We start from the raw sequence: 10,648 nt of genomic DNA, 5'->3' as shown, positions 1-10,648 counted from the left end.
ACACCTAGGCGCAACTCCAGGGCGATTGTATTCGTATCGGAGGGCGTTCTACTAAACTACCAGCTTTTACGACTTACGTGCCACGCTCCACACTTTACGTTTACGTTCTATACGTAACGTTATGACCTCGTAACTCCGTCCAAGCGTGTTGATTGAACCGTCGAAATTTCCAGGTTCGAGATATCGACGATCTAAGGGAGAAGCCAGAGCCGTTTGGCCAGTCCATAGATAGGAAGAAACAATGCCGGGGAAGAATAATCGAGAGAGCTGGAAAAATTAGTGAGAAATTTGCGTGAATATTAAATTCAGTACACTTATTCGAAATGAACCTGAATCTTCATTGAATATTTTACATCTAGACATCTTTAACAATATCAATTTCAAATTCAATAAATTGATAAATGATCAATTTTGTTGTCTGCTATACACGACAAAAATGAGAATGTACACACGTATTAAATGCAAGTGAGATAACGGAACACTTTTACCAAGCAGAGTAGTCGTCTAGTTGACGTTTACTTGTACCCGACGAAACAATAGCGAAACATTTTGAAGTGGTTTGAACGTTGTGGCATTACATTGTCTCACTTTACGAGTTCGTGCTCGAATCTCTGTGTAGCTTACATCCCTCTGCCACTTTCATCCCTTTCGACTCTATAAACTAGCTCCCTTGAAATTACTCCATTTTCCTGAAGGTGGTTACCAGGTTTCGCGATGCAGTTCGCCTTGTATATCCAATTACTATTAAACTCTCGATGAATATTAATGTTACACACCTGCGTTTCTTGGAGAACAATTGCTTTCTTTACCGTGCCACCCCCCATCATGGAGGCATCGCTGCGATTTTGATGTAATGTTGTTTCTCCTCGAATGCAAATAAACGATCCAACGACAAAGGAATGTCAGATTCTTGGTAACAAAAGATAGTATACGGGGTGCCCCAGAATTAATGTAACAACCGGAAATGCGAAGTAGTCGAGACGATTTTTAACCACAATTTCCTTCGAAATCTGAAACAATCGACTATGTTCTCGCGATTACAAACGGTTCGAAAGTGAAACTGAGAAAAACAATTGGCAAATATTCCATCTGCCTTTATAATAAAATCATTTTCTATAATACACGAGCAACGTTAAATATTTTAGTTTATAAAAGAAAAGCGAATCGAGACGTAGATAACGGTGTTGCATCGATGGAAAATCAAGAAACACCCAGTGGATGTTTACACGCATATGGACTCGGAGGCAGGCAAGACAATAGAAGTAACGGGGTGGTTTTTGAAATGAGCGATGAAAGAAACGGGGGTAGAGAGTAAGGCAGACGAGGGGTTGTGGAAAGACAAAGGAAGAAGGGTACCAGCAGCGAAGTAAAATAGCAATAAGAGAAATAGGAGGAAAGAAACGGCGCGGCGGGGGAGATTGAGGAAGGGCGAGATTCGGGGAATAAGAAAAGAATTCAGGAAGAGGTAAGAGGGTACGATATAGCAGGGGATCCCCTAGGGCGTATTGCAGCCGCGAAGGTACGTACAGCGAAACAAAAGATACAAAAGTTTGAGAATGTGTAACTCACACGTGGTCAGGTGGCACGAGCATGTGCGTGTTCACGAGCAAGGGAGGTTGCTATGGGTGGAAAATAGAGACGCCCGTAAGATGGATATAAAGTTTCTGGCTAATATGGAGAGGAAGGTAAACGAGGAACAAAGAAAGTTATATTTCGTTTACGATGATGAAATCACTCGAATTGATTTGAATCGATAGTCGATAGTTTACTATAAAGAATTTTCGAAAAGGAGCTTTAAAGGCACCATAACTCCTGAAACTCAATTCAATAGCAGTTGGCAGACTTAAAAATTAGTTCAAGTGTAGATTAAAAAGCAAATCAGACTAGGAGTGTTTATTCAGCAAGTTTAAATGGACTGTTTCTTTGTCTGCCAGTGAACGTGTTAAATTTGTTGTCCGAGTCTGGAAAAACATGAATCGTAATCATACGTACTTTCCTTTGAAACGAAGGAACGAGGTATATCGCACATCCTCTCTGCTTTATTAGGAAACAAAATGCTAAAGCACCTTCCGGAAAAATCCTTTGGACGCGATTGCATTCGTGCGAGGAGACTGCTCTACTCGCAAGCCCGAAAATGTTGTGTTCGGGAAGGGTACATTAACCCCGAGGATGTCCACGTGATCATCCTCTCGGCCGTCGAGCTACAGTTCAAGGAGACACCCTTAAAGGGTCAAAAGTTCGTTCTCTTTGCGTGCACTCTGTATGACATCTTCGAGGGTTGCCTGTGCTCCTGTCGCCTGGCAACGCTGGTTGTTCGACCGGAGGACGATGAAGAGAGATGAAAAAAAAAAAAAAGAAAAAAATGGAACGAGGGACGATCTTACCTCTTGCACGCTTTCCCCCTCGCCGTTACCCCTTGGTCGCTCTCTTTTCCCGATGGTGGCTTTATTTCTACGCACTACTCGACTCATCGCCAAGCGCTAGGCGCCACCTTAATTGGGCCGAGCAATCGTCGAGTTTCCCTCCTCCCTTTGAAGGGTGCCAGGCTTGTATCCTGACAAACCAACCCTCTGTCTTTGAGACACCCTCGTGCTTCTTTCGTGGAAGGCCCCTCCTTCCTCCTTTGAGTCTCCAGCGACTTTCAGAAGACTCTGGAGTGCTCGAAAGGGGATGAACTTTAATATCTGCCCGCCGGCGTCGTTTCGGAGTCGTTGATATTCGTTTCTTAACTGTAGCTTCGACGCGTGACCACGAATACTTTTAATTAACGTGATCGAATCGAATGTTTCAACTTTCAACAACCTATCGAGGAATCTGTTACGCCTACCTATCTCTACCAATCTACCTGGAATCTAACGACACGTTGGCACCGTTTGGGAACCGTTTTGCTCTCCTGATCCTTCGAGACTAGGACGCGATTAGAACTCTTAAAGGAAGGACATTGCCCTCAAGGGCTGTAGCTACTTTCGCTCCAAACCGTGTATGTTTATGTATTCATGGCAAATGTAGGAGAATGTACATATGATAAATGCAAAAGTATTCCATAAGCATCCGGAGTATAATCGCTATATATTTCGAGAATTTTAGTCGAATCAGTGGAATCGTTTGTCTTATGCGTCTTCCGTTGTTATTTATTCCAAAACCCTCGATCGTAATTCTTTCATTCTGTCAACGAGTAGAACACGTTTCCAAAGCGTGTGACCACCTGTTTCAGAAACACCTTGTATGCACGAAGCGCGAATCAGAATTGCGAGCTAAAAAGTAGTCAAGAAAGTAAAGCGAAGAGGGAGACAGGTGGGGGGGGGGGAGAAGGGACAGGAAAACGCCGAGGAGGTTGCCGCTGGGATCAATGAGCAGGTGCATCTCTCTCCCAGCACGGACAAAGGACCCGAAATCCTTTCTTGATATTTCGTAAGACAGTAGCGTCGCTAGGGTTAGTGTCGCCCAGTGCGCTAACTCGTGGAATCGTCGTAAACATCCATTCACACAAAACCGTACGGTACCCTTGTCTAAATCACAATTTTTCTTTCTTGGCCTTAACTCCCTCCCCTCCCCACCCCCCCACCCCCCGCAGGGCTCAGAAACTGAAATGTTTAAAAAAGTATTTTCTTTTTTTTTGCATGGTAACACTAGACCCGAAATCTACCGTCTGAGTAGGTTCGGGGTAGTTTTTAGTGGGGGCAGCAATATCGAATACCGTTAACGTAGCTGGAAATTCTCCGAACATGTGTTTATACGATCGATCAAATTCTATAAGTGTAACTGCACTTGTAGCATAATCGATACGTTCTGCATACACCCATCGATAAACTACGTAGTAAATGGAAGATTAGCTTTGTCACTCATTTGCCAATTATTTCATTGCTAAGTTAATCAATACGACCCATTTAGATAACACGAGTCACTCTGGCTTCTGGAAATGACAAGATACTATATTTTCAGAATGTTGAGTTACTCGATTAATAATATATTTTTCGTATTCTAAATATTAACCATTGAGACATGTGCGACCGTGTAAAGTAGTCACTGGTATGCATCGAGATTCCCTTTCTTTTAGCTTTGCTTTTCAAACTTGGCTTATAAAATACTAATAAATATCGTGTGCGATGTTAGGCTCGTTTCGTCCTACGGGTATTACCGTGTGACAATTTCACATTTTCAATGAACATGCTAAAAAATATCCGTTTCTGCAGAATCATCTGTATGGGAGGAAGGCCGTTTCTTTCAGAGCTTTCCTCTTGAGGTCATTTAATGGCGTTCTTCCATCGATCTTGCCGGAAGGTTCACCCCCGCAAAAGCGATTGAATAACTTCCAGTGTAGTTGAGTTTTACTCCGCGTCGTTATACCGTTCAGGAAAGAGAGGTCGCGCAAATCCTTGCTCTCCTTCGGCCTCTAAAAATTTTATGCGCTTCCGTCTACTCTTGAGATCAGCGCAGGTAAATGGACTTTGGCGCGTTAAAGAACCTTTACGATCGAACGGGCCGCGTTTCATGTATACCTTTAATTATCGGCAACGTTCGTGTTATCTCTTTGATCGACGATGGACCCTTTGGGGGAAAGAAATCTTTTGTTTGCTCGAAACAAAGGTACCAAGTGACTTTGCAAACGTGCAACTCCATTTGTGAGATACAAAGCGTTGCCCTGAATTACACCTTTGTTTAAACAAAGTTCTAAACTCCATTTCGCCACGGGCCCCATGAAGGAACAACCTCTGACTACGCGCGTGCACAACCATAAGTATCCCCCGTGCGCATAAATCAACACACGCTCGTCTTTATAGCGCGTTGAATCCGGATCGGGCCCGAGCGGGTCGCAGCTTGCGTCGGAGATGGCGATAAAGGCCGTTATTAACGGGGAGAAACGTGGAAACGAGACAGAAAGAATCGAAGAGGTTCGCCTCTGATTTCGGACACCTAACCCAGACCACACCTTGCGCATTCGTTGCTGAGAGGCCCACGGAAAGGGTGGCCCCTTGTCCACCGGGATACTCTGGAAAGTTTCTGGCAGATGGCCAACAGATGTGTATCGTCTTGCCCTGATTCCAGCTCCAGACGAACTCGCCCGTGAAAGGTTGGTTCGCAGTGCAACGGTCTAGTCGCCTCGCGATCCTTATCCAACGTATCCTTGGGTACATCACCGACGCGACGCCGCGCCGCGCCGCGCCGCGGGATGAGTATCCATCGTGCACGTGATGATACCTCTCCGTCGATGATACTTTTGATTAAAGGCACCACCACGAGCTACGAAATCCAGGCATAAATCCAGAATGAAGATCTCAGCTAGGAAACGAGCTCCAACAGCCTGTTATCGAATGTACCTCTGGCATCTCGGAGGCAAAGTCGGATCCTTTTCAGGATTTAAAAAGCCAAATTTTTGTTCTTTTTATTAATGACAGTAATTAGAACGATAGAAAACTGAACGTCCACGTACGTGGCCAGAGAAGGGCGCGAAGAGGTTAATTAGAAATCTAGCCTCGCCAATTTTCAATCAATCGACTTGAATCTCTGTTTACGCAATCATTATACGTTTTTCTAGCGAGATACGTAGGAACCTTTTGTTGTACTAATATTTGTATTTTTTATGCAATTCCAATGACGAATACGAAGTATATGAAAGAATTGAAGAATGATAGCCAGAAAGACAACGCGACAAGGGATAAGTAGATAAGAAGATGGCGGATCCAAGATGTATCTAGTCCTCGTTCTCATAGTGTTGTGTCAACGTACACATAATTCCCAACAGAGGTGCGTCGCTTTCGGCCGATACAGATAATGCCATTGGTGCACGTTCACGTTTCGTTTACTCGGATTCTCGTGGCTCCGTGTAGGTCTCGCAGTTGCAGCGAGTTTATCGCGAGGCCAACTGGCGTGCTTCCATAAATTACGCTCGTAAAAACTCTGCAGGTTTCCCCCGACGAGCTTAAAGCTACTGCAGCAGCGTAGAGGTAACTCTGAACGGGAGAATTGGAATTAGGTCCTTCGATGTACGCACAGGTTCATTCGACCGGAAGTGAACCCGAACGCCTCTGGTTGCCACCAGTGTGCGGGGAGATTGCCTAAACCGAATCATCTTCGGCATTTCCTTCGTCCTCTACATCTCGAATTACTTTTCACTGTTGGGTAGAGGGTGGATTTTAACCAAAAGGAACTTTAAATTATATTATTTCAGTTGTACAATAAAATTTCGTGGCATTTATGACAAACTTTCCACCCCTGTAATAAGAAATCGTACAACAGTGAAATCTAATTTTAAAAATGTACCTGTAAGAATATATGACTTCGGTATTGCAATCTTTAACAAGTAATACAAACGAAATTGCAAAACGGAGCTTCGTTTGAACCTGTCACGGTGTTGTTCCCTCTCGATCTTATGAAAAATGAAAGAATAGGTTCCTGTACGGATTTTGGATGTTTACGTTGTATCAGAATGAGCCACGCGACTTTTCCGTGAAATTCTCGCAAGATGAGACATGCAAGAGCATAAAGAACACCGTGGATGGTGCAGCGTTGGTCCGCGTCAATGTCCTTTTGAACGCCTACGCCGACAAACGAACAGGAATTTTCTAAACGGTGGCTACGTGTCGACAAAGTGCACGCACTTCGTCGAGCACCGCTGCCGTGACGAACACGTCGTTTGAGATACTTGATCGTTATTTCACCCTAGTGCAGCACGCACAACGAAGGGTAATTGCGCGGATCTGTCGCAGGGGTTGGACGCTACGTAAGCGGTGCACTGAACTTGGTGCACCGAGCATATCAACTGATAGAACCCTCGGAAGATCTTTTATCTTGATCGAAGAGTGACAAACGCTTCGTACAGTGCGTCGAAAATGTCAACTTGTTCACTTTCAAAGGGAACGAGTCGTAGGTCGGTATCGAAATGGAAAAAGTCTCTTTGACGAACGATAAATGATCGAGAGTAATCGATCGCTCTTAGGCGAGATACAAGTTACTCGGTTGCGTTTCTATGGCGCGGCAATCGGACAGATTAATCAGCGGAACGAAAGCTGCATTGCATGCCCGGCCGAAATGCAAATTCGGCCACGGCAAATTAAATTAACCACAGCGACGGCGCCAGTCGTGCAATCCCGTCGCAAAAACGTCAGTCGTCGTAATGCTCGAAACATGTTGTCAGAGGCAATTAAACGTCAAAACGATGAACTATAGGATCAGATTTCAGCCGTCTATTCCTGGCGTATCTACGGGCACTATTTTAATTAATACGTTACAAAACGTCTATAAGTCTACAAGTTTCCTTTTAACACTCTGAAAGAAATTGCATTAATAAATGAAGTAGTCTCAAGACTTTGAAAGAAATTAAATGACTAAATTAAAGGCCGTTAAGCCTTTGAAAGAAATGGTTCCGAGACGTGTTTCCATTTTTGTACTCGCCCTGAGAAACAATTTTCTGTTAAAACATTTCTCTTGTACCTACCATCAACGCTGTTGGAGGCATAGTGGTATTACAATGTCGAAAACAGTCTTGTACGTTTATTCAGTGCGTAAGTAATATTCGTTTCTTGTTGTTACTATAAAAGTTTATCATTCGATATTACTACTTATAACTTGTCAAAGTTAAAAATATCTGCCGCTGTCACTTGCAAACGCTTTAATTAATGTTTCAATGTAATTAGTATTTAATTTGTTTGCGATGGTCAATTGAAGAGATGGAGCAGTACGGGAATTGTCATCGAGACGATTGACATTCTATTCTCATTTTGTTTTCTCAACCTTACGTGATCGTCTTAGCAAGACCGTTTCAGAGAAACAAAAGCAAGTATTCGTGTGACGTTATTCACGGTCTCGTAATAGAACTGCAACACAATTTTGCTCGACGTCATTATTCATCGCCGTTACAAACAACTCAGACGTCGACCAGACGGAATGGCTACCATTTGTTTAGAAGTTTAACGTTGATACGCAATCAATCTCGAAACCTTGCGTTTGGATTTTCGTGTATAACGTAATCGAAGAAGCCAATGAACCGACAAATAATAATACAATTAATAAACAATGATAAACCAGAATCCGTTGGAATGTAGCCACGTCGTCGGAATACCAGATGAAATGAAACGAATGCAGAGGAATGTTCTAATAAAATTAGATACGTACGGAACCAGTAGAGCTATAGTTGAAAATATTATCAGAGTATCAGTAAGGATGTAGAATTAAAGAAAAATTAAACATTAAAAATGATGTGAATTGGAAGTGACGACATTCCGAATAGAATGCACGAACAACAACAAGTAGCACGAGTCTGACTCGTGGTCCGTATACATACATTTCCAATAGAATTGTCCCTTTCTCGACTAATAGCTGACTGCTCGAGTGGCTCCGCTACAATTCCGATCTATTACGAATTTCATCGATGAATTACCTTGGTCAAGCCACGCTTGACGAATTCCACGGATGCCGTAGGAGGCTTCTCGCGTGTGCCAGATCCCGCGTCTGTCGTCGTCTAGTTCGCCAGCACACAGTTAACTCGGACGTGTGTGCGGTGAATAGAGCGCCAGACGATTGGCACCACAAGGAATCCCCGCGTATGTACACCTGAACAGAACCCAGGCTGAGACCTATTGCGTAATATCCCGACGAACGGCCGTCGACGCAGTCTGTAATACTATTTCCGTGACGTTCCGGTTGCGGGGACTCGGCTTCATTCGGCTCGGCCTCCGACCAAGTGGACGATTGAACAAGTGCGGTTGCTCGCTGACGAAATATGTTGTATATCGTTGTTGCTAGAGCTTGTTCGTCTGATCGGGTCCTTTCAAATTCAAATATCCCTAAACAAACACTTTCGTGCACACAGCGACACAAGGCGCGTTCCAATTGAGGGCTGTGCTGCAATAAGGAGGCAGCTTCGTTTTTTTTACGGTTTTGAGAACAAGACAAAACTCTGTCCTTTATTCGAATCTTAATACCGACATTGTTTTCGAATCTTGTGCTATATCGCTGTGCTATTGTTTATTGTAAACAACTTTTTAGTACGTGTTTACGCTGGAATCCCTGGTTAGGCGCAGTTAGCCTACTCTGAACGGCACCACGCCATCGTTCGATACAAGTCGAGCTCTGATTCACGATTCCACGGTGAACGGAAGGCTATGGCATCTCGCGAGATATAATAGCATCGCGTAACCACGGGAATTATGCAAATTTCGATACAGTTAATCGGAGACGAGATCACGATCGGTCTGACGCGATGCACTTCCGCGCTACACTGGGTGGAGTCGCGTCATTTCCAAGAAGTATACAGATTTATCTGTACGCGGAGACGGGCATCCAAGTTTCTGGAATCGTTTTACATAAAACTGACGACGTTACCAACCTGACAACCTGAGATAAGAAACTTGTTACTCGATGGTTTGCGTCATCTATAAAACGGAATTGATTTTACGTCTTGTAAAATGACTATACTTAATCTCGATGGTAATTACTGGACATTTTCTAGCGATTTTGTTGATATGATTGTCGACAGTTTAGTGGAAATGCTGTGTTCTTCATTTTTTGCCAAGCTAAAGGACTTTCGAAAATGGACCTTTAAAATTTTGTTTCTTCAATAAAACACAAATATTTTGGAGTATATTTGATTCGAATAATTTGTATAATATACTAACATATAATATAAAAAGACTCGAATTTGTGTTCTTTTTATTATTGAAAGTACTTGAACGTCCACATATGTGACCGAGAGCGTGAAGAGATTAAACGTTGAAACACGATTGACTTCTAACTGTTAGACAATCGCTCAATGGCATTTTCATCTGAAATGTATGCCGGTACCTTTCTCTACGATATACAGAGTGTGCATGAATAACTTGCACAGTCCTTAAAGAGAAATATATCGGGGGAATATATATGTACATTAAAATATAAGTCCAAGCAAAGTAAAGATCAAAATCCAAGAGAAAATCCGAGTAAAGTAGCTATTATTCTTCATGTGTCCTAAAATTAATAGAAAATTTCGTTTGAAATTACTATGATTCTTTTGAACCTTCGAACACAGGAATTTTGCACGCAACCCATTATTTAAAATTTATTCGACGTCGACACTCCGAGTGTCTCGACCTGCGAGGCTGAGCGGTTTTATGCCGAAGAAATTTGTCACAAGTTTAACATAGGAAATGTGGTCGATTAACGCCTTCGGGAATATTTGCGAGTTATTTTCAACGCGATTAGACGGATAAGGGTCCATCGAGTGGTTTAAATCAGTCAGAAAGGAAGGAGAACAGGTTCTCGAATTAATGTTTACTATGTCGTTGGTGAACTGTGCGTTCTATTTAAATCATGTCACGCAAAGTTATCCAGTCACTACCTTGTCTGGAATGCATCGAGGTTGTTTTCTCTTTCTCCGGCTGTGGAAAAATCATTTAAAATTGTTCGCTCGCGTTGCTTTATTTATCGAACAGATCTGCATGGTGCATGCAATAACGCGACATGTTGTAACCACGGTTGGGAATGTTTAAAAAAAAAAAGGGAAAACTACACTAAGCCGTTGTATATCGCGTTTAACCTGACACGGAAACTTGGAGGAAATAAAAAAATTTGAAGTAGTCGTTCGAGAGAAATCCATATGCACGCGTTATCGTTTCCAGTTCATTTGGGTCCTGCGTTTTAAATTTCTTTAAAAAATTTCTTATAGATTAAAAAA

Source organism: Hylaeus anthracinus, unplaced genomic scaffold (assembly GCF_026225885.1).
Source record: "Hylaeus anthracinus isolate JK02 unplaced genomic scaffold, UHH_iyHylAnth1.0_haploid 0, whole genome shotgun sequence".
Taxonomy (NCBI): Eukaryota; Metazoa; Arthropoda; class Insecta; order Hymenoptera; family Colletidae; genus Hylaeus; species Hylaeus anthracinus.
The sequence above is the reverse complement of the archived record's forward strand: the minus strand, read 5'-3'. Positions refer to the sequence as shown.